This window comes from Balaenoptera musculus, chromosome 17, assembly GCF_009873245.2.
Source record: "Balaenoptera musculus isolate JJ_BM4_2016_0621 chromosome 17, mBalMus1.pri.v3, whole genome shotgun sequence".
NCBI classification, from domain to species: Eukaryota; Metazoa; Chordata; class Mammalia; order Artiodactyla; family Balaenopteridae; genus Balaenoptera; species Balaenoptera musculus.
The window spans coordinates 66,998,627-67,024,473 of NC_045801.1; the positions used below are offsets into that span (position 1 = coordinate 66,998,627).

The window sequence follows — 25,847 nt, forward strand, 5'->3', positions numbered from 1 at the left end:
CGGTGGTTTTCAAGCTTTCGTTTAGCGAAAGATCCCTGGGAGGTTTTGGCTGTGGGCATAAATAAATTGAAACAATGGAAATGGCAATAGCACTCCTGTCCTGTAACAAAAACACTGTGGAAATTTTAGGCCAAGGGCTTGGGAATTGATAAAATAAAGGTATTAATTTTAATGTGACCCTGTTTGCACTCAAAGGCTAGTTAAAGATGGGGCATTCAAGTTGCAAACAAAATATATTAGCAGCTGTCCTCAACAGAGGATTTAACTCATAGTTAATTGATATCAATAATATTACCGATGTAAGCGAGATGCGATAGAAGAAACAGGATAAGGCAGCGATTAGACACAGAGGCTTTGAAATCCTATGGACACTTTTTCAAATCACTCGTCTTCTACCTAGTAGCTGTATGACTTTGGGCAAGAAACTTAATCACTTTAACGTTCAATACTTCATCTACTAAATGTGGATGATGATAGTACCTACATGATACGGTGGCCAGGAGGATTAAATAAGATAATGATCGCAAAGCATTCATAAAGTGCTTGGGATATATGTAGCCTATTGTGATCGGTGGCCTAACATTTTCTTCTAAGGCTGGGAACTGTTTCCCAGAATCTTCTTTATATCATCTGGGTTAGAGTACAGTATCCCAATGTGAGGAATTCATAGAAGACTTGAAAGTAAGAGAAGCAGAAGAACTTATTCTCTGGAGTTGATTGCAAGCAGATGTGACGGCAGATGAGGGATTCACATCACCTTCCCGGCAAATTTGTGGAAACCTCCACTGCAGACTGGGATAGCTGTAGGAGTGGTACAAAAGTACTGGAGAACTGCAGCAGCTTCCAGGCAAGGAATTAAAAACCACTTGCTTTGGATATCCAGGTGGTGATTTTCAGGGTGGGCTCTTCCACCTTTGGTGACAGACAGCTCCCCGACCTTCAGCATTTCCCTGGCCTCTGTGCCCCGACCTTCTAACTCTCCATCATGCAAACTTATTTGTATTAAACCCCGTATGACCCAGATACGGAGTTGCTTCTGTTTTCCTGACTAAACCCCCCTTAATGATCTACCCAAAGGTGGTATTAGCTAATATTTTCAAGTTTATTATTACTTTTATATATTTCTATATTATTTTTATATATTTATGTTTATTATTACCACTACTGTTATTACCATTTTTATCAGATATTTTTATAGCATATGTTTTTGACAGACTATGTACATCGCATCTTTTTATTGGCTTTATTTTTTCTGATTATAAAACTAATTAATGCTCTCGTAATAGAGTTTATTATAAACTGCAGTCTTTAACGTCATGAATATACTATAAATTGAGACAGCCCCTGCATTGATATGTTTCCTTTTTTGTTAATTATAATTTTGTTACCAATTCAAATATATTTATTTTTAAAACATAAATATATAGGAAGATAACATTATTTTTAAAAATTTTGAAAAACAATCTAGAGAACATAAATCATTAATTACTGACTGCAAATTTGTATTATACATCATGTGAATACATGGAAGTTAGGGCTATTATAACCTTGTACTATATAGAGCACGGCCATAATTAATAAGTTGGAAAATGAATGCTAACTAAATAGCAATAATGACTGTCACAAAATACATTTTAATTTTAACATCCACTAGATAAAAGCAAAACCATGAGTGAGCTGGTAGCTCATTATAGTCATTTATTATTAAATAATGTGTGAGTAGTTAAGGGAATGAGTAATCAGGCAACAGTAGAACACATTTTAATAGATTCTTTTCATCTGATGAAAGCTATGGACTCTCGGTTAAAAAACCAAAAAGTACATGTATACACACAAACATAAAATCTTACATAATATTCCTGGGTGTTTACCCATCCATGGGCTAACCCTCTAAGGTTTCATTGACTCCAGGTTAAGAATCCTTGCTTCAGGTCACACAGCAAACAGATAGCATGGCATTCTGCCTAAAAATTTACTTACTTACTTAATTAGTTGCTTAGGAGTAAGTTATTTCTTACTTCATTCCCTGAGAGGTAAGTACTAGCCTTAGTAGAAAGTTATCAGGAAACAAAATTAAAACCATTTCCAAAATCTGAGGACTTTCTCATCATATAGTCTTTTTGTTAAATCAGTAAATATACAGGATATTACACTATAGTAATAATGGAGGTGGTGTCAATCAAATATATTTTTTACTCAACACCATAATTATCTTAAATATTAATTGGCATGTGGCACATTACCATCTGTAGAATATTTTAGTTCAAAGCTGGCATTAAGATCTGACGACCGAATTAATTCATTCTAAATCTGCATATGTTTCAATGTTCTCTTTTTAATTAGGTCTTATTAAAAATTTGCATGAGATCACAACCTTTCAAATACTCACCCTCTCCACCACCACCTGTTTTTCATAAATAGGTAGTTAATGGGCATTGAATTGTCAACAAATAAATGAGAGACTATCTACTTGAAAATCAACTGTCTCCAAAGTAGCTTATTTTTCTGAAACAGCCTTATTTTAAATTGATATCAGCATTCCCAACTGATAGAATCCCACTTGGTTTCCACCTCCACCAGAACCCTTGCCTTTTCATTCACTCCATTTTTCTAAATAGAAGTAGAATGGAGGAAGTTTTTTTTTCTGCTTCATTACACCTCTAGGCTCTGTTATGAGTTTTGGCTTTGGCAACAAATAGGTTCCAATGCAGCATCTAGGTTTCCATGCACAAGTGAGAAGGGGACAGACATCTGTTTGATGTTTTCCGGTCAGACTCTTCCGTTCACAGAACTCAAACTGTCCTCTGGTTAATCAACCTTCCCCCACCTCAAAACCATGCCCAGGCCCACTCTAAATGTTCTCTCATTCCCAATCAGAACTGAGATTTCACTGGAAGGCTGAGCTCAACAGGAAAGGAAGCAATGTGAATAGCAATAATTAAAAGTATCAGTTATTTATTGAGTTTGATAGGCACAAGTGTCAAGTATATTCCATAGATTTAACCACTCACTATACATTAAAGGACTGCATACAAGATGCACAACCCAACTAGGATATATGCACTTTTACAAAGGTGTGTGTTAACGCCCTGCTTATTTCAGGTCACCTGCCCCTCACCAACAGCCCACCAATGCAAACAATCTTAGCCACGCATCCAAACACAACCATACAGGCCTAGGGAATAAGAAATTCTCACCCCTGTTTTGAAAGACTCTTTGGCCCTTCTTAAATATCATTTAATATAAAATTAGGTTATGATACTCATTTGTAATACACAGTAAAAGGCAACTAATTTACCTCGTTATATATTATAGAATATAATCCAGTTAGGGAAAGTAAAAAAAAAAAAAAGAGTAGTTTTATAATGAAGATTAAGAATAACCCTACATCTCTACGATTATTTAGCTCCTACATCTTAGATCAACAGACAGAAGTGAACTTTGAGGCTCTGGGTCTTAAATATAAATATTCCCAGCAGAGATAGAGTGGACGTATTGATCAGGTGTCCACCTGGAGCTATCCGACTGAGGCCAGAGTCGTAAGGACATGAAGAAAATTATAGCCTTTTTAATTGCCATATGAATGTTAAAAATGGCATTTATTAAAAGAAGAAGGAATTGTGGGCAAATGATGACACAGATGCCTACTAAATATAGCTTCAAAGAAGTCACCAGAATAATAGGAACCACATGGAATTAAAAAAAAAAAAAAGGCTCTGATCAGCTCCAAGCAGAGTTAGTTAGGCATAGTAAGTGTTTGAATAATATTACAAATACAATTGTACACAACACTCATGCCACTGTATTAAATCATGTGTTTACCAGTTCAGCTCTCTGAAGAGTTCTTGAGGTCAGGAAACATGTCTTAGACATCTTTGTTTCCCAAGATCAAAGAACAGTTCCTGGCATATGTGCTAAAAGAAAGAATGAATAAATGAATAAATCCTGTCAATAACTTTACTAAAAACCTTCTGTAGCTGCATTATCACCTGAAAAAAAATCCCCACAAAAAACAAACCCCACATACCTCCCTTCATAGCATTCAAAACTACCTAAACATGGTCCCCAACCTATGGTTTCATCTCTTATGATAAGATGCTCTAGATTCTACAGAGAGCAAAAGTTCCCTTGATACATCTTTCATATCACATATTTATAGTAGGCTCTCATCTCAGAATAAACAAGACTGGCATGGCCCAGGGATTAGGGAGCTTACATTCTTTGGAAGAGTAAGACAATAAACAAATAATAAAATCAATAAGTAAAAAAATATAGATTCTGGAAAGTTCTATGGAAAAAAGGCAGAGATTATATTAGATAAATGGGGGTAAGATATATTACAGGGAGTGATCAAGAAAGCCTCTCTGAGGAAATGATATTTGATCTGAGACCTGAGGGTAAAACTAGAACCAGACCTTCAAAACTCCAGCAGTTCAGGCAGAGAGAAGAATAAATGCAAAGACTCCTGGGCATTGTGGGGCTTGGTATATTCCAAAGAGCTGTCAAATGCCAGCAGGGAATAGTGAGTTGAAGAGCTAGGCAGATGCCAGAACTTGCAGGGCTTTGTTGGTTGACATATAGACTGAATAGTACTTTAAACGGAATGCAAAGCTAGTGAATGATGTTAATTAAGGAATTGAAATTGATTTACCCTTTGAAAAGATGTGCCAAAACTGTTCAGAGACTACTGAACTATATAGTGGTGTTTTAAGTGAGGGTGCAAAGCAATGGCCTGACTTTATACATAAATTTCTAAAAGTAGACCTGACCCGGCGAGGAGTGGGTCAAATCAGCCTAAAGACTGAATCACCCAGGTGCTGGGTTTGAATGACTGAGCTGATGTCAGTGCCATTCACTATAATACGGAGCAATGAACAAGGGATGGTTCAGTGGTGGAAGACCAAGAGTTCCAACATGAACATGGGAAAGGAGCTGTGAACTAGCTAGACAGAAGAGACAGATAGTGTTCACAGCAACTTTTCAATTAATATTTTTCAATGCTTACTTTAGAATGACCATCATTATCTTTTATTTGTGCAACAGATATTTATTGAGCGCTCACTATAAACTAGACACTGTGTGTTTCAGCTGGTCAGTGAACAAAACAGAAAGGTATCCCTGCTCTGCAGTTGTTGGTCTGTGGGTTTCCTCTTCAAATTGTCTGGAAGTAGGAAACAAGTGTCAACAGCAGAAACAGAGAATGGGAGATGAAGACTGGGAGTTTTGAGAAAAGGGAAACAAATGAAAAATAGTGACCCAGGAGTGTAGGATTACCTGGCCACTTGAGATTTGTTGTCACAAATTTAAAGTAAGACAAGTTTGTGTGGTAGCATGTTTTTCTCCCAGCCCTGTTCAGCTGCACAGGTGTAGGCGTGAAAGAGGCAAAAATTTGTATTTAGGCAGGTTTATGGTTTAACTAATTGAGTAGGATGAGCTGAGAGAGGGGCAAGGTAGCAATACTTGGGAGTACGTGCAATGGAAGAATTGTAACGACTGGCCACTGGCCCCGGAATTTAAGCTGAGCAAGGACATCAAAGAGGTAAGGGAAAATGAAAATGTTGTAGGATCAATGGATTGGACATCCAGGTAGGGTCAAAGAAAAGTTGGGGTTGGGATACTAGAGGCAGTGAGCTAGATAAAGAGGAGAAGATGGTTGGAGAGAAGGATGCTTGAAAGTGAGACTCTGGAGAACTGCAGTTATTGAGTAACAACAAGAGGAGTGGCTAAGACAGGAAATAAGGTGAAAAATAGATCACTGGGTGAGAGGAGTTCAACAAAGAGGTCAGTGTGATGGAAAGGTCATTTACATGTATACAAAAATTGCAAGAATGAACACACACGTAGTATTAGAAAGAATGGCAGTATATTGCGTTAAAGCTATTGAGAAATACAGGGAAACCACCCAGACGTCTATAGAGCTAAAACTATTGAGGAATATAGGGGAGCCACCCAGGGGTCTATAAAAGTTACAACTGAGGTGGTAGGCAATATAATCTGATGACACAGAGTTGAAAGATAGGTCTATTTTTAAATTTTTCCTTAAATCTAGTAAGTCTAAAACATTTAAGTATGAATGTTTCCTCTTTATTAGAAATATTTCATCAGCAAAAAAAATTTGGGGGGAGAATGGATACATGTATATGTATGGCTGAGTCGCTTTGCTGTGCACCTGAAACTATCACAACATTGTTAATCAGCTACACTCTGATATAAACTAAAAAGTTTAAAAAAATTTTTTTCAGCTAGGGAAAAAAACATACTATTATTATTAAAATCCAAGATTATAAAACATTAGATGAATATACAAATTTATATATTCATTTTCAAAGAAAAATTATAGCTAATATGCAGAACACCAAGTCAATGTACAAAAAAAAAGTTAACTGATAAGGCACTTAGTCCTAAACCAACATTAAACTAAAAGTCATGGCATTAAGCATAGACAGAAATTCTTACATAAATTAATTTAGCAGCATGCTGGCATCAAATATTCTCTACGGTTTATGGAAAGTAAAAGAGCAAATTGACATCATTAGTAATTGTAATAAATTTCTATTTTACAGACACCTAATACCCCATTCACAGAAAGTATGTGCTAAAATCTCTCTCTCTCTCTCTCTCTCTCTCTCTCTATATATATATATATACACACACACACAGAGAAAGAGAGAGAGATTTTATATATATATATATATATATATATATATATATATATATATACACACTCTATGTAGGCTTTGTAGAGTTATATATGTTTTGATAAAAACAGACATCATGTGCTTAAGACTAAATTCCTTAATGAACAATAAACAGCAATCAGTTTCAATAAACCCTCACTGAATTCAACTAGGCTCACTGCAGCTGGTAAATCACAAGGTGATTTAGAAAGATTCACAATCACTCAATAAAATCCATTTTCTGCTGAGGCAATGAATAATCTTGCCAGCTGTTGTCAAGATGGTTTTACATATGAAGTATGCCGTGTATGCTTATATATTTTTATTTGACCAAAAACATTTTCCCTCAACACTGAACCTAGACCACAAACACTATTTGGAAGCAGTGGCTCTGTAATGTTTAACGGGTTAAATACAAGTTGGTTTCTTGTATAATACAGTGCAATGACCTTACAAACCTACACAATGACTAGCCTCATGCCCCAAGGTCCTATTAGAATAACAGAAGAGATGTTATGTAAAAAATGAAAGCACAATAGCACGGGAAAACAAGAAAGAGTGCCATCAATGGACTGGAAATTTTGAGAAACTCTAAAGCATGAAGAACTAAGCAGATGGGGTAAGACTAATGGTTACATTAGAACAGCCGAGACACTACAGCCCAAGACACCAGAAGGAAGTTCTCTTCTTCCCAAGAGAGCCAGAGAGACCATTCCAGCTAAAGCACCAACCTTAGGCCAAGGAGAAGCCATCAGTGTAATTCATTAAAGAACTACATTCGGAGCAGCTGGGCTTGTTGAGACCCATCTCCCTCTTCTAAGAGATGCTGTTGGCAGCTGGGGCTTTTACACATAGAGTGAGGTCAGAGAACTCTTTTTTTTTTTTTAATTTATTAATTAATTAATTTATTTTTGGCTGCATTGGGTCTTCGTTGCTGTGTGCAGGCTTTCTCTAGTTGTGGAGAGTGGGGGCTACTCTTCATTGTGATGGGAGGGCTTCTGATTGCGGTGGCTTCTCTTGTTGCGGAGCACGGGCTCTAGGCACACAGGCTTCGGTAGTTGTGGCACGTGGGCTCAGTAGCTGTGGCTCGCGGGCTCTAGAGCTCAGACTCAGTAGTTGTGGCGCATGGGCTTAGTTGCTCCGCGGCATGTGGGATCTTCCCGGACCAGGGCTCGAACCCGTGTCCCCTCCATTGGCAGGCAGATTCTTAACCACTGCGCCACCAGGAAAGTCCCCAGAGAACTCTTTGCCAGTGCCATCTGTCTAAGAAAGGACTCCAGGAATAGCCGTAGAGTCCAAGAAGAAGCAGAGTACAACTTGAGGTAACCCTGGGCTCCACATCTCATGGAAGGTGAAGACAGAGTCTGGCGAGTGAACTACAGGAAAGCTTTCTACCCCCAGAGCAGGGCCCTCCTTTCCTGGGGACGCTGGATTTCCACCTGCATATTGTACAAGGAAGTCTGATTGCTAAGCTCTCTAAGCCCATTCACCCAGCTTTCCCAGTCAAGGAAGAGGTCAGATGGGGAATCTACTCAAGTACAGAGGAACCCATACAAGCTACCTATAATAAGAAATCTTGTCTTTCATTCATATATATGAATCGACAACCAGAAATCACCAGAAATTTTAGGAAAAATTGTGCAAGTGTATAAGTAAGACAACTGAGACGAGAAGAAATAGAGCAATTTCAGGAAACTACTGGAAAGAGTGTTACATTTATAAAACAAGAACTTGCTGCCATGAAAAATAAGAAATCTAAGGAAAATATTATATGGCATCAATGAGGATTAAAATAGAATTGCAAAAATCAAAATATAAATGCAAGGACTAAATAAATTCAAGGCAATGTAGTGATCTAAAAACTAAAGTCGAATAAATCTAATGATAAATGAAATAAAAATACAAAAATTGGGAAATATACACTAAGAGGTACGGAAGTCAAGATATGGAAGGCCCACCACTCTTTTAAGAAACATTTCAGAAGAATACATTGATAATGCCGATAAGAAAACAAAGAAAAATACAATAAAAATTCCCTAAGCTAAAGAGATATACCCAAAGCATCAGACTGAAAGAGCTCAGAATTAATGAAAAGACCCTTAACTAAAAATACCCTGATGAAATGTTATGAGTTCACAGACAAAAATAAAATAATAAAAGATGTCAGAGGGGAGAAGTGCTGCCTTATAAAATAAAAAGAATCTGAGTGATATTAAACTTCTCATCAGTAAAACTCAATGTTAAAAAACAAAAGGGCTGTAAACTTTAAGATGCTCAACTGGGGTGAGTGGGGGACATGACCTTAGAATTGTATGAACGGGCCAGGATATAAATCAAATGTGTGGGAAAAAATAAGGATATTTTCAGACATGAAATTCAGAGAGTTTATTTCCCCCCTCCATGAAAAAAAAAAAAAAAGTTAAAGAGATGCCCTACAATGATAAAAAAGGAATCTAAGTAAAAGCATAATATGAATATAAAAACCAAAGGCAGCCAGGTATTCAGAAATATGGTGAAATGCTAGAAAGAATTTTTTAATATAGAACTTGACCTTTAGTAAGTTCTTCAGGTAGTAATATTTTAGTAAAAGGTGATGACTTCTCCGTTTTTCTGGGTATAGTCACTCTACATGACTCTGCAGCCCCACACCTCGTGCTTAGCCTCCACGGTGTCCTACTTCTGGGGCAGGTTGGCTTTCCTCTCCCTGAGACGCCCACACCACGGCTCCACCCAGAGAAGATGCTCGCACAGCCCCTTACACGCCAGTCCACCCAAAGAAGCAGCCTTCCAAGACATCACCACTGGGATCTGCAGAAAGAACAGTGTTGCCCAAGAAGGTCCAGTGCAACTGGATGACCTTCCTTCACCCACAAGGCTCTCAGGAGGTCCCATCGTGCCTCACCTCTCCCAACTGTGTCATCAACAGAAACACAAGCCTCCCAGTTTAGCGCCCAGACTGTCATACCCATAGTCTTCTGTATATTCACAAATCTAACCTATCTTCACCCCCTCTCTATGATTCCAGACCCTTCCACCACGTTCTATGACGGTACACTGAAAGAAGGGTGGAAACCATGTTTAAATTTACTGAAACTGAAGCCACCAGCAGACCAGCAGATCAAATCGTCCATGTTATTCCTCCCATTTGTTTCCTCTCTGTGTCCACACAGGCGTTTAGCCCATGGTTGGGTCCCCAGCACCAACCCCCGCTTTACGTTTCACAACCTCACTCCCTTCCTCTTAACACTCAACTCTCCACCCTGTAAATGAAATACTTTCTGTCAATCTTATTCTGTGCCTTTTGCTTGGTAACATGGTTTTTCTGTCCCCATACCTTTGATTCCTTCCTCCAATAGCCAACATTTTTGTGCCCTTTTTGGTATTTTTCATGGCCAAAGAAGTCAGACAAATTCAGGAAATCTGAAAGTGGAGCCCCAACAATAAGAATTCTCTAATAGTTTCATTATAGCAGGAAAACAAGAGAGAGTTTATTTGCTTTGTGATTTTTTAAAAGCAGTTGATTTGCCTTTATTTTAGTTTTTCAAGGAATTACGGGAAGAAGTTAAACTGGAAACAAAAACTGAATGTTTATTTTCTTCTGGGTTAGTTTTCAGTAGTGGTAAATAACCAGATCTTGTCCTATGTGTCTGTCTTGCTGTTCCTCTGTGTATGTGACGCAGGTGGTTATAGACTGGAATACTGTCAGAGGTAAATGACCCTCTCTGGAAAAAACCTTAGATGACGTATGAACTGTGACCCATCACACAACCAATCAGCCAGCTGTATGTTCTCTGCCAGTCCAGAGCTGAATCCACCATCAAGTTCTCACAGCAAGTCTGTGAGAACTGTCCTAAAAAGCCATGACTCAGACTGCCTACACCTTTGAATTTACAATATCTTAGGGAGATCAGGTTAGGTAACAGACTTACAATATTTTATTTTAGGACCTGGGTGGACCCAGTGATCCTAGAATAAACCCTATTCTTAGGTTGAAAGTATTCCCAAGCTCTCAAGATTGAAGTGTCCTAAGAGACCCGTATTTCTTTGCTCTTTGTGAAGATCCAAAATAGGATCCCTACGTCAAAATAAGCCCAGTCTAAGCTAACTTGGATGACAGGCTCCAAATGACAAATAATCATCAAATCACCTTAAGAATATGCAGAGTCAAAAGACAAATGGACTCACTCAATATGTAGTAACTCTGTGGCTTCCAAAAGAAGGGGGAAAAGAAAAGAAACCCCAGAAAGTTAAGAACAAGAGCAGCCAGTGGTGAGAACGAGCAAGTCAGCAAGGGATGGAACACGACCCGATGGCCCCGGGAGCCACACCCTGTGATTCAGGCACTCCTGTCTCCCTACAGCCTCCCACGGGGGCATAAAAGTACATCACAGAAGAGGTATGACCTCCTCTTCTGCAAAGATAACATCACAAAGCTCCTTACTGATGTCTGCTCCCGGTTGAGTGAGGGTCTTCAAGGAGTAATTTGGCACTTGGAGACAGTGAACTGCATAGATTTGAAACTCCTGGAGTAGCAGGGAACCTCATCAAGGGGTTTCCAATGCCTGATGCTTCTCAGTAACCAGGAAGGGGAGACAGACAGGGCTGGGGTGGCAGGGGTTACTCCCACAGACCCTGTAGGGAGGAGGACTTCATTTGCCATCATCATGCATTGGCCATTGGTTTCCAATAGAATAGATGTAGTCATACAGATATCGTTCTAAAGTTTTCACTGTAATTAGGATGAATACTGATTCAAGGATACATGTGAATAAACAGTTTTCATCCTAAAAAATATACTAAGGATAGGACTGGTTGTAACATTTGTGGGGTCCAGTACAAAACAAAAATGTGGAGGCCTTTGTTCAAAAATGATTAAGAATTTCAAGTCAGTGAGAGCAGAGCATTAAACCAAGAGTGAGGACCTGTGTGACTGCACAGGGCACATGCCCATGAAGCCAGCCCTGGCTACAGGAATGTAAAGAGTTGCTGAGTCAGACACTGCTGTGCTATAAACTGCTTTTTCAGTAAATTTCCCCAATGCTAAAAGTGCATATTCAGCAAAACAATTCAAATACAGCATGAACATCTCAAGAGTACTTGAAACTTTTTCAAACTGCTAAAAAATCATTTCTTTGATAGGGATGTTAGATTATGTAAGTAAATTCTTCTGTGCCAAAACAATAACTCTGTTTTGCGATAACACCACTGGATTTTCAAAATATTATTTCAGTATACTATGCTTTGCTCCTGATAACTGTTTGATTATATATTCCTTTCAGGCTATGCTAATCAACCTGTGAGCATATATTTAAAATAAATAGGATAGTGTTCAGAGATATTAATCACTCGTTCATTTGCAAGGGAATTTTAATTAGCTTTGTTTAAGCATACCCATTTGGCTTTTAAATTAATTAAGAGGCCCTGTAGCCTTCTAATAGTTAAAGTGGCGGCAGAAAAATCATAGGCTATATTTTAGTATCTTTATTTCTATAATCTATGTTTCAGGGCTGTAAATTTCTTTATTTTGCTATATTTTGCTTTTCTTTAGAAGATACACCAGGAATAAAAGAAAAAAATTGACTAAACAAATCCAATAAAAAATACACAGAGCCAATTCACAGGACAAAAGGAATGGCTCTTAAACACTGCAGCACAATTTAGCAGTGCATTTCAAAAGTAAAAATGTGAATCCCAATCTAGCAATTCAAAAATGAGAAATATACATGGATATTTATTGAGCACCACTATAAGTCTTTTGATAATATTTTGGCTAAAGAAATAATTATACACTATACTTCGGAATATTTTACAATCATTAAGCAAAATAAAGCACTTTATATGTACTCACATGGATCTTTCTACAAGTTAAATTGCTAAATGAAAAAACCACTCAGAGTGTTAGTTTATGGTTTTTAGGATAAGAATCCAGTAAACTGGAAGTTTGGAGCCTAATTAGGATAACGTTTAGGAAAATAGGGGAATTGATAGGAGAATGGAGAAATACTTGGGGGGGACCTGGAGAAAGGAGACTGCCTCAATATGAAAGTGATGAGGGGCCACAGGTGACAGGAACATCTAAGACTACAGGAACGGGAAGAGATCTTCAAAATGATGGCAGAAGTTCCTCACTTTACAGAAGAGAGAACTGAAGACCACAGGGATGAGCTGACTTGTCTAAGTGTACAAAGCCACTCAGAGTTGTGCTGTATACTGTACAAGATGGAATTCATCATTAATTCATTGCAATGATTAATTATTAATGATAAATTAATTCATCATTAAAATTTTAGGAAATATTATAAATTTAGAAACATGCTGATAAATTCAGTAAACAGACATCGAGCCTTTAAAATAAAAAAAAAATCACACCCAAACTCCATGCTAGGGCCTGGGAGATATTAGGATGAACAGGACATGTTTCCTACTGTTTGGTGGCGGGAAGTGGAGGGAAGAGGTTGACAGAAAAATATGCCCCCAAAGTTGCCATTTAGTGTAAAAGTTGCTGCAGTTAGATGTGAACTGCCGGGACTTCCCTGGTGGTCCAGTGGTTAAGACTTCACTCTCCAATGCAGGGGATGCAGGTTCAATCCCTGGTCAGGGAGCTAAGATCCCACATGCCTCATGGCCAAAAAATCAAAACATAAAACCGAAGCAATATTGTAACAAATTCAATAAAGACTTTAAAAATGGTCCACAACGAAAGAAATCTTTAGATATGAACTGTCTACTTAGGAACAGATATTGGAAAAGTGTATGGCTTTATAACATGTACCATGAAAAGTACCCAGCACACTTTCTATTTCTCTGCCTTCAGAATCTGTAAGTTTTCATAGCAGTGAACACGTTGCACAAAATGTGGATGTTGGTTTTCCACCCCACAGCATCAACCTCCAGCATAGATACTTGAAGATGACTGGTTTCCTAATGGGTCCTTCCAATACCCCTCTATTATATAATGGTCCTAATAATATAGTTCTAATATAATAGTTGTCCACAGGGCTCTCCCTTAATAGACCATAAATTCCTAAACCACAAGGATCTGGGCTCATATATATTTCTAAATTTCTCCTAGCACATAGCAGTGATTTGTATTGATTAAGTAGGACTGTTAATTTTTATTTTAATTTTTTGTTTGTTTGTTTGACACGGTGAGGCAAACATAAGGAGTATAAAAGAGAACACATTCCTTGACATCGAGGAGTTTACAATTAGTATTTGACCAATGAATCTCAACAGGAACAGGAGGTCCCATTCCTGATGTTCAGAATCTTGAATTATTGGCTGGGGAGAGAGAGAGAGAGACAGAGAGAGAAGGAGAGAATATGAAGGTGTGTGTGTAGTAGTTAGATTCAGAGAGGAGTGGAACAAACATAATATATTTTAATACCTTCCCCCTGTAAAGTTATATGTCCAGGGAAAACCCCAGGCTCTGTTCTTTGTGTCCCTCAGAGTGCGACAGTGTTAATCCCTGGGCACACAGAAGTTGTTCACTAGGTATTTGCACACTGATAGTTATAAAAATCCCTTTGTACCTTTCCCACATATTTGCCATTGAGGTATATCCTCTTACTTGACATGATATGGAAGAGTTCAAATTATTGCTGAATGTTTTGTTAAATTCTCCCTAAAGCTGTTAAAATAAGTTGTTTCAAGTCCTACTCTAGAAAAACTATAGAATTTAAGCTAAAAAATTTAACAGTATCTTCATATCACTAACACTCAACATCATACATGGTATAATTCATTCAACTACAGGGAGCCCTACTGCATTTTCAAAGATGCTGGTTCTCTAATAGTTAATATTTACTTCTCCCTCAGAGCAGAAATGAAATCTTGAGCACAAAATTAAATGAAAGGTACCATAACTAACGGTGGCCACTAGATGGTAACAGCAGAAATGTCATTATTTTCAGAACTAAATTATTGAGATAACTGCCTTTACTTAAAATGAGAAATTATGAGTTTACTGTAAAGCATGTAAGTCCAAAACAAGATGGAATTCATCATTAAAATTGTAGGAAATGTTAGAAATTTAGAAACAAAATTACTTTGTACGATAGTTGGCACTTAAATCCATGCAATAATTGCTAAGGGACGCATGTTTCCTCTCTCAGAAATAGCATGACTACCCACTTGATTTCTCAACTATGGCATTATTCTTGATTTCTCCTTCACCTGCACCCCCAGGTAGTCAAATGCTAAGTCTGACTGATAGAACCTCATAATTAGATCTCGAATCTAATCAATCCTCTCCAATCCAGATGCCACCCCCTAGTCCTGGCCACCATCATCTCTCCCCTTGGTCACTGCAATGCTCTCCTAACAGGTATCACCACCTTCAGCCTTGTTCCCCTCTAATCCATTTCTTCAAACTGAAGCAAGAGCATGTTTGTACTGCTCTCATCTAATTATTTCACTCTCCTATTCAAAGCCCTTCAATGGCTTGCTATCACCTTCAGAATCAAGTAAAATCTCCTACAGATTGTTATAGGGACGTGTGTGAACTGATTCCTGCTGAATTCTCTAATTTCATCTCCTGCCACTTCTTTCTCAAACTCTGCACTGAAATATTTTCTTTCCTTTGGTAAATCTTCTAAAGGTGTCCTTTCTCTATTTTTTGCCACAATGTTCATTTTCTTTCCCTACACCATTCTTAGGATGCCAAGGGAGGGAAAAAGTCATGCTGAAACTTGACTTTTAGGCTGTGGTATAACTTCTGATTTGTCACTGCAACCTAGTACTGTTGCATAATGGTGGGAAGGAAGGTTCACTGCAAAATGCCTCACTTTTCACTGATCTGCTCACATTTCCATACCTTGTTCTACAAAAAATGTGAGATTATTAGTGAATTTTATTTTGCTTCAGGATATCCTCCATTTATTTCATCAACAATGAACAACTCTGCCTAGAGGAATGTGTCAATTCTCCACATTTTTATATTTAATCAGATCCCATTAATACAGCCAACATTCCTTGTAATATACAGAATGAGATTGAAACTATCCCTGGGTTTCAGATGGACTAGACTTGAGCAACCATCACTAATACCTGAATTCAACTCATGTTACTCACAAAAAGGCTATTAAGTTGTAGGAAATTCACTAAATATCAATACATGGATATATATCATTTCTGTTTTCAGCATTTCCATCTTTCACCAGCCCCAAATAATTAGGTTAAAGCATGAGTGAGAACTACAGCATTGTTTTACAGATGAAATGAAATTTTGGCTAGTGGATTAAACAAAATAAAGAAAGTAATGTGTTTCTCTAATATATTCCCTTAGGAAACATTTCCAAGGTCGACATTCAATCCTCGGGCTTTTTCCAAAGTTTAGTCTTTATTTCCTGAAGCCAAGAACATGATGTTATCTCTTTTCAAAATCATAATAACCTATGAAAGAAAATAGGACCGTAGTCCCTAACAGAGGCATATTCTTCAAACCAAGAATGGACTGAAGATGAACTAGGGTCAATCTCCTTTAAAAATGGATTCTCAGAGGCTACCCATTTTTTATATATTTAATTGGAATACTTGTATTATTTTTTAAAGTAATGTACAATTGGGGATAAAAAGTATTTGGTAAGCAAAATTATTTGTAATGGAATTTTTTAAAAAATATTTATTTATTTGGCAGTGCCGGGTCTTAGTTGTAGCATGCAGGATTTTCATTGCTGAGTGTGAGATCTTTGCTGGAACGTGGGATCTTTTTTTTTAATTAATTTATTTATTTATTTATTTTTGGCTGCGTTGGGTCTTCGTTGCTGCGTGTGGGCTTTCTCTAGTTGCGGCGAGCAGGGGCTACTCTTCCATGCGGTGCACGGGCTTCTTATTGCAGTGGCTTCTCTTGTTGTAGAGATGGGCTCTAGGTGCGCAGGCTTCAGTGGTTGTGGTACACGGGCTCAGTAGTTGTGGCTCGCAGGCTCTAGAGCGCAGGCTCAGTAGTTGTGGCGCACGGGCTTAGTTGCTCTGTGGCATGTGGGATCTTCCCGGACCAGGGCTGAAACCCAGGTCCCCTGCATTGGCAGGTGGATTCTTAACCACTGAGCCACCAGGGAAGTCCCTGTAATGGAATTTTATCTATAATATCTTCGACTTTAAAAAGTAAAATAACAGTTTTGGCAGAATATGAGTTTTTATATTTGGGGAAAATATACAAAAATATACAAAGATTAATCCAGCAAACATCTGTACTCAAAACCAAAGTAACATTCATTATTTTTGTTTCTAGTTTTTTTTTTTTTTTACTATAAAATAAGTAGAACATTGCAAAGAAAAATCAAAATCTCCTATGCACCCAAGTAAAGATGGGAACTTAATATATTTAAGAGATGGCCTTATATATCAGAGGAGAAAAGTGGACAATTTAAAAAAGGGTATTGGGACAATTTGCTTTCTATACATAAAAAAATAAAATCAGATTCCTAATTCAAACCCCATATAAAAATAAACTCCAGATTTATTAAAAGCTTAAATGGGGCAAAAAAAACTATTAGAAGAAAATATAAGAAAAAAAATCTTTATAACCTCAGAAAAGGAAAATATTTTATAGATAAGAAACAAAAATCATGGCAAAAAGTGGAAAAATTAATGATTTTGAAATCAGAATTTATATTCTCTTCAAATCAGTTACCCTTTACCAACAAAACTATCCAATGTGTTTTACATGAGTGACAAGTTGTATGAACTATTCAGTATGTATTAGTGATAGTCATCAATTTTTCTGGCTTTTCCCTTCTGGGCATGTGGTGGGATTACACTTTCCCAGTTCTGGGTGGCCATGTGATTTGCTTTGGACAATGAAATGTGAGAGGTGATTATGTCACGCTGGGCAGAAGCCTTAAGAGCCAGTGCACCATCTGCCATGCTCTCGTCCCTCTGCCGTGGTGGCCAGTCATGTTTCAGAAAGTTCTCGACTGAAGATGGTAAAAACCAGACCTCACCACTGACCCAAGATGGACACTGAGTGTAAGAAATAAAACTTTTGTGCTTTAAGCTACTGAGATCTTATGGTTGTTTGTGACCCATCACTTGGATAGCAATATGACCAGATCATGCTGGACTCTGAAAGCAAGTGACAGAAACCCAACTCAAAGTTGCTTAAGGGAAGAAAAGCAACAACTAGTTAACAAGGTCACGTCGTAGAAAAGGAATGACCTCTTGAAACATTCATGGTTACTTTTCTCTCACTCTTGTCATCTTCTCTAAGCATGTTGGCCTCACGCTCTTAAACCAGCCTCTTTCATGGCCATCAGCACATCGGTTCAGCTTTGAGCTTTGAGATGGTAAAGAAAAACATTATCTTTTCCAATTTAAATTTGAAAATTTGGGGGACAGGACTCTGGTTGATCCATGCATGGCCTGGCTCCCATGCTTGTGCAAGTTACTGTGCGACAATGACAAGTTTTATCCTAAGATCATAATAATAGTTCCTCCTGTGGTTTTTATCAGAACTAAATGAACTAATCCATGTGAACACGCAGCTCACATAGTAACCATATACTAGCTATCATTAACATGACAACTGTGTGATGGTTAGTTTTATGTGTCAACTTGGCTAGTCCACAGTACTCAATTATTTAATCTAACACTAATCTAGGTGTTGCTGTAAAGGTACTTTTTTTTTTTTACTGTCAGTTACCAATATTTTTTTTTAGTGGGAGTATAATTGCTTTACAATGTTGTGTTAGTTTCTGCTGCACAACGAAGTGAATCAGCTATACGTATACATACATCCCCTCCCTCTTGGACTTCCCTCCCACCCCCCCATCCCACCCATCTAGGTCATCACAGAGCACCGAGCTGAGCTCCCTGTGCTATACAGCAGGTTCCCACTGGCTATCTTAGACATGATAGTGTATTTACGTCAAAGCTAATCTCCCAATTCATCCCACCCTCCCCTTCCCCCGCTGTGTCCACACGTCTGTTCTCTACGTCTGCATCTCTATTTCTGTCCTGGAATTAGGCTCATCTGTACCATTTTTCTAGATTCCACATACATACATTAATATACGATATTTGTTTTTCTCTTTCTGACTTACTTCACTATGTATGACAGTCTCCAAGTCCATCCACGTCTCTACAAATGACCCAATTTCATTCCTTTTTATGGTTGAGTAATATTCCATTGTATATATGTACCACATCTTCTTTATCCAGTCCTCTGTCGATGGACACTTAGGTTGCTTCCATGTCCTAGCTATTCTAACTAGAGCTGCAATGAACATTGGGGTGCGTGTGTCTTTCTGAATTATGGTTTTCTCAGGGTATATGCCCAGTAGGGGGAATGCTGGGTCGTATGGTAGTTCTGTTTTTGGTTTTTTGAGGAACCTCCATACTGTTCTCCACAGTGGCTGTATCATGTAAAGGTGCTTTGCATACTTCGCGTACAATCAGTTGACTTCAAGTAAAGGAGATAGCCCTTCACAATGGGAGTGGGTGTCATCTAATGAGCTGAAGCCTTAAGAACAAAAACTGAGATTTCCTGAAGGAGAAATCTGTCTCTAGACTGCAGCACCAACTCCTGCCTGAGTTGCCAGCCTGCCCCACAGATCTCAGACTTGCCAGCCTCTACAATTGCATGCGTCAATTCCTCAAAATAAATCTCTATCAGATCTCTTTTCTCTGGAGCACCCTGACTGATACAGACTACAACCACATTCACAGGTAACCTTCATCTCCATTTTATAGATTAAAAAACAAACAACAACAACTGAGCTGATAAGCAGTAGAGTTTAATTCAAATTCAGACGCCATGATTCCAAAGCCCGTGGCCTGGGGGAGATACTCAAGCTGGGTTTTTAACACTGGGTAAAATTCCCATAGCCCAAGGGAAAAAAAAAAAAAAAAAAGACAGGGATGAAAAGCAAGAGTCTGTCCCACTTTTAAAGAATTCTATGTGATACAGCCTCCATTCATGATCCCTTCTGATTTGTACTAACAACCACAACCAGAGCATTTGCTTTGTACACATTATCTTAATGCTAGCTATTTCTTCTTGACCCATTTGTGGTTTATGTAGAAAGCAACAGCCACCAGCTTTTAGGTCAAAAAACTTCATAGATGTATTCAGTGAAATCTGGCTACCTCTCAGACTTTTCCAAGGAGAAGAAACTCAGTTCAGGGTCCTTAACTCATGGACGTGGAATCCAAGGTATTAAAATTTTAGGACACTGGTCCAGGAGACAGACTAGCAGACTCAGAAGCAGAACCCATGACTCTCTCATCTCCAATCAAGTGTATTCTCCTTGAATCTTGCTTCCTTCTCATTCCTTCCATGGCAAAAGACCCCACACCAAAAGGAAAGATACAACAGCAAGGGAAAAGGGGAAACACATTCAACTTTGAAACAAGTTGCACAGATCTGGGGTAATGGTGGAGTCACCTTTTCACGAATATCTGTGGGGATAACCTCAAGAGTACCCAGCTCACCAAAATGCTGACTCATATGTCTTAATACATAAGCACCTTAGGACAGAGGTTCAAAGAGAAGTGGTCATCATTAGGATTATATAAGCCTAAAATTAATTTCTGTCTAAAGACACTGCCCTTGAACCAGATATTCTTCTTATGTGAAAAGTAAATATATTTCTATCCACATAAGTTCACCAAGACTTTTAAACAATAAATAGAAAAGAAATTGTCAAATCATCTCTTCTGTGTATCAAAAGATTACTGTATTTCTTTAATTTGGTCTCACCTTCGATTTTTAATATATAACCCTTTGGATAAATAAGTCTCCAAGTGCCTGATAAATTCTGAGTTCCTAAGCAACAATTTAAAAAGATATTGTCACCCATGCCTTTTACAATATAATAATTACAAAATAAGTTCATACCTTTAAAGAGGGAGACCTGTGTGCCATGAACAGCAACGTGGATCACAAGTACATTTAGGTGTTGGATGTGCTCAAAATGTGCCTATAAGTCACCACCACAATGCTGTACAGTCATCTTTCTTTCTATCTATCATGGTCTCTCCTACCTGTACTAGGAGTATTCTTATTTTTTATAGTTTGTGCCTCACCTCTAAGTAGCACTTGACAGTATACAAGCCCCTTATGGTACCTCATTTAATTCATAGAAGTTATGCAAGTATCATCATCATCACAGATGTAGAAATTGTGATCCTAGATCATAGATCATGCTGGATCACTGAGATGGAAACTGTATCTTCAAATTTGATAACTGCCTACCTATTATTCTTTTACCTTGATACATTACAGGTTCCATGAAGACAATATTTTGCTCACTAGTCTATCTGCATTTTCTAGCAGAGAGGGAGGATTTAATAAATCCCTATATAATGAATGCATACTAAAATCTGGATGCCAGATCTTATTAGCAGTGATAAAGCTTCAATTCACTGAATTTCTGGTGGGCAACACACTCTGTAATTGATCATTTACATGCACGCTTTATCAGTAGACTATGCAAAAGGGTTACAGTACAGTTCCTCATCAGAAATGGCTAACATGAAACTGATGACACTCATTAAAGCTCAGTTTAGAACAGTGGTTCTCAAAGTGGGATCCCTGGACCAGCAGCATCCACATGCTTGGGAACCAGACGTGCAGATTCTTGGGTCCCACTTCAGAGCCACTAAACCAAAAGCTCTGAGAACGGGACCGAGAATCTGTGCTTTAACAAACCCTCCAGATGACTTTGATACATGCTCAAGTTTTGAGAACTGCCAGTTTAGCAAGACAATATCCACGGAAGATGGTTTGAAGGATATGACGTCCTTCTACTCCTCAAAATAGTCTAAAGCACAGGCCATGTTATTGGCCCTCTGTAGCATTCCTTTGCCTGCACTGTGTTTTGGTATCAAGCCACTGACTTGCACCCAGAAAGAATAACTTTAAAAATAACTTTACATATACCCATTTGTTCATTTCTTCATAGATTCAGTATCACAACACCATATTGCCTCAGTCTGCTAAACAATGTGTGTGGGGGGCAGGTGGGGAATGGGGGGAGGAGGAAAACAGGTCTCTACTCCCAAGGAACTTAAAATTTGATAGAAGAGGAAAAAAATACTCATATCAAAATGCATACGATAGTGACATGGGTGGTAAGTGGTTACAGACACTTTATACCTCAGAGGAGGAGTGGTTTCCAGCTGGCTGAACAGCTGAGGTGATCAGATAAGACTTCTTATGACCGCTATAAGGAAGGACGACTATGTTCAACTCCACTGAGGTTCTGGAGCAAAATACAATGAGGCTAAGCAAGCTGAAAGGATGGAGTTGCTAAATAAAATATATATGCAATTGCATTTTATCCTCAAACTCTTTTTACAAGCTTTGTGAAGAATTTTCTCCATGGGATAATAAGTAAAGGGGGGGAAACATAAATTGTCTGCATTATCTGAAAAAAAAAAACCCTCAAAATTGGTCTTGGGGATAAAAACTAGAGGCAATCTTCATGGAACTCATTACTGGAAATGATCAGTGGAAAATAACCATCAACAGTAGAAAGCAATTAAGTATTCCATGAACTCACTGCCAGGAAATGTAGTCGGTGCAAGTCGGAAAGTAGCTCCCTAAATGTCAAAGAAGTCCTACAACTATCATAGAAAGTTCAAGTTTGTGGGCAATTAAGCGGCTTTTACTAACTCAAGCTAAATGCCCAAACACTGAGTGAGGGGAAATAACATATAATACACATACTAGAGCTAAAAAGGAAAAAGAAACACTCACTAGAAATGTCACATTCGTGCTCCATTGCCTGTTTTGCATTTATTTTAGACTTCAGTAAACAATGAGGTATGTATCTCAAAGAAAGAGCTACTTTTTATTGTTTTAGTTCTGCCCAATCATTAAGAGTGGCTTTCTATATGATTTTTTTCTTTAGGAAAAATCACATGGAGTATAGGCACACAGTACTTCGAATCGAATTCTCTTAGTCTGTGGAAAATCTCCATCTATTTCAGTGTCTTCTTCTGTAGGAACTCTGTTTCTCTTCAGGACTTTTTCATCATCCTCTCCACCACCAGCGCTGATCATCACCACCACCACCCCCTCCCACCCACCCCCCGCCCAGGTTATCTATTTTTATTAACTAACATTACCTTTTAATCCACATTAATTCACATTTGATCCTGATCAACCCTCACATACTCTACAACTATTCAATTGCATGTCCTGTTTAATAGCCCCCACCTGCTGCCTCCCTTTCCTGTGGCGCTTACCATCACCCTAGTTTGGGTCATCATCATCTTTCCCTTGGTAATTGACACAACTAGTGCTCTCTACATCCCAGTCTCCCCCACACACCACTATAAGAATGTAATCTTCCTAAAGCAGCAATTTGTGTGCACTACCCTGTCCAAATATTAGCTAGTCTCACCTACCTACCAAACTTTAAATAGTTGGTAACTTACTTAAGTACTTACTCCTGCCTGACATTAAAGTTGAATCCATGTCTGGGACCAGTCTATTGTTCCATCACCATCATCCACTATCCTTATACAACGTGTACTGTGAGCCAACTACACCAAACTGCTCCTCCAAGAAAACATTCCAGTCTCGGCACACCCATCTTTGGATCATGCCATCCTTTGACCTGGAATGCCTCCATCACCTCCCAAATCTCTTACTGTCCTGAAAAATCTTCTTCTAACTCAAGATTCATCCCAAATGCAACTTCATTCACTTATTCATTCATGTGCTCATTCAACAGCTACTTTTTCAAGCATCTACTGGACAAGACCCTGGGAGATGCTGAGGTAGAGCAGGAAGGGGAGGGCAGTGTGACTAAGTGAACAACTTCTGCCCTCAATAAACTTATAATTGAATTAGAGGGTAAGAAAACATAATTAGCAGTAACACAAAGAACATTTTCCGAAGACCTATTGAAAGTACAAAGCAAGAGCCTTCAGGCTAGAGAAGGAGGCAGCTTATCCTGCAAGGGAAAAAAAACAAAGATCATGTTTCCTTCATCTTGTATTCTTTTTTCTTTTAAGATTTTTTTGATGTGGACCATTTTTAAAGTCTTTATTGAATTTGTTACAATATTGCTTCTGCTATAATGTTTTGGTTTTTTGGCCATGAGGCATGTGGGATCTTAGCTCCCCGACCAGGGATCGAACCCGCACCCCCTGCATTGGAAGGTGAAGTCTTAACCACTGGACCACCAGGGAAGTCCCATTCATCTTGTATTCTTGACTGGTAATTGGTTTATATTAAATATTAAAGACATTTAATGCCTTTCCCTCAAGCAAAGGTTATCAATCTGTGGTGATTTTGCCCCTCAGGGCATATTTGGTAATGTCAAGAGTCATTTTTGATTGCCACAACTGGGAGAAGTGTTACTAGCATCTAGTGGGTAGAGCTGCTAAATGTCCTACAACACATTCCCCGACAGCAAAGAATTATCTGGTCCAAAATGTCAACAGTGCTGAGGCTGAGAAACCATGCTGTAATGCCATAAATAAGATGGAAGCTTAAAGGTCTACGGAAGTTCAAGTGGTAAAAGGCATTTTGGAAAGAGGTGAAGGGAATCCCTTAACACTTCTCAACTCATAACAGAGATCCAAGTAGAACTGGCAGTTACCTAAAACCAATCTCTTATGTCATAAACCTTTAGGAGCTTATAGAAGGAAAAAATAAACCATTCAATGTTTAAACAGTTAATATCATCAGGAAGTTGTCATGTTGTTTTTACCCATTGATTCCAGTTTTGTCTCCTGAACATACACAGAAAAAAATATATGTTCCATACAATAATCTTTCATGTATTTGAAGACATAGGTGATGCTCCCCTTAAGTTTTATTTCTTAAATTTAGTATTTCTAAATATTTCAAACATTTCTCATTATCCTAGCCATTATGGCAATGACAATTGCATGTAGAATATTTCCAATTAAATGTTGAATTTCATCTTTATTCCTCTGAAGGGTCATATTCTTCATCTTAAGTTCCAGGCTCTGTTTTTCAAAATTCTGATTACATCATCCATGAATTTTTAAAATATAGCTTGCCTTTTATCACCTAAGTAATTGGTAAAAATATTGACCAGGACATTTCTGGCACCAGCAAGTCACTGAGTACTGCCCTCCAGGCTCACGTCAGTCACCAGGGCATCCTCCTGGAGAGGGGGGTCCAACAAGCTCCAAGTGACTGTACTATCACTCAATCCACATTTCTCTACCTTATATATAACCATCTTATGCATATGGAAGACTTTTCCAATTGCCTGAGAAAAAAATCTCAGGCTATGTCTCCTAAATGGATCTTATCAGTAAGCCTAGTTATCTTATATCAGAAAGGAAGATTGAGCTAGAGTGAAATGATTTGTTTTCAATAAACTCGTAGTGGCTTCAGTGTCACATATTTCCCACTCTAAGCACACAGGTTTTATTAATCAACATTTAATCATAAATTCTCTGATTTTACTATAGAACAATTTATCTTGTCTTCTGTTGAATATACTTAGTCTACTACCTTGAAAATTAAAAATCCTTTTCCTGCCTCCCATATTTTGGCACTTTTATGTTCCACCTTGGCAAGTCTGGCATGGGGATGAAGAGCGGGGATACTGATATAAAAATACCTGGGTTTGCATCCTAGCTCCTCTATCTGATTGATGTATGACCTTAAGCAAGTTAACCTCTCCTTGCTTCAATACCCTTATCATTAAAATGGAGCTAACAAAATTACCACATAGGATTGTTGTGAGAATCAAATAAGATATATCCTGGTGCTTAGAATAGTGACTGTAATTGTGGTTAGATGTCAGCTTATTAAAGAGGGTACACTATGGTTCTATGACCTCAATCCAAGTTCTTTAAATTCAGAAGGATATAAGTGCTCTGGAACAAGAAACCTTTAACTGATTAAAAGTACAGTGCATTATTTTTTCTCATTTCTAGATCTTCAGCTTCCTCTTAATCAAGAACATCTTGTTTTGTAGTTTTTTAAAGATAATCATTTTTGATAGAAAATATATCAGCAAAATAAAGGTAGAATTATTCCACTTTTTCCATGTCATCTGCTAAAATCTCACCGTCTGCTCCCACCATGAGCTCTGTTCCATCATGATATTATTAGAACCTATACTTCCAATCTTTCAAAATATATGCAGAGAGAGAGAGAGAGAACAATAGCTTTGGCTAAGTGGAAATAAAAGTTATGTCTACACATAGTAACTGAATCAATTTCCTTGTCAA

At 38.1% G+C, this 25,847-nt stretch overlaps 1 protein-coding gene across 2 annotated transcripts in view; it reads right to left on the reverse strand.

Moving 5' to 3' along the window:
• C17H8orf34 (chromosome 17 C8orf34 homolog) overlaps positions 1-25,847 on the reverse strand; it is a 338,603-nt gene that overhangs the window by 292,892 nt on the left and 19,864 nt on the right. The gene's annotated exons all lie outside the window — the stretch shown is intronic.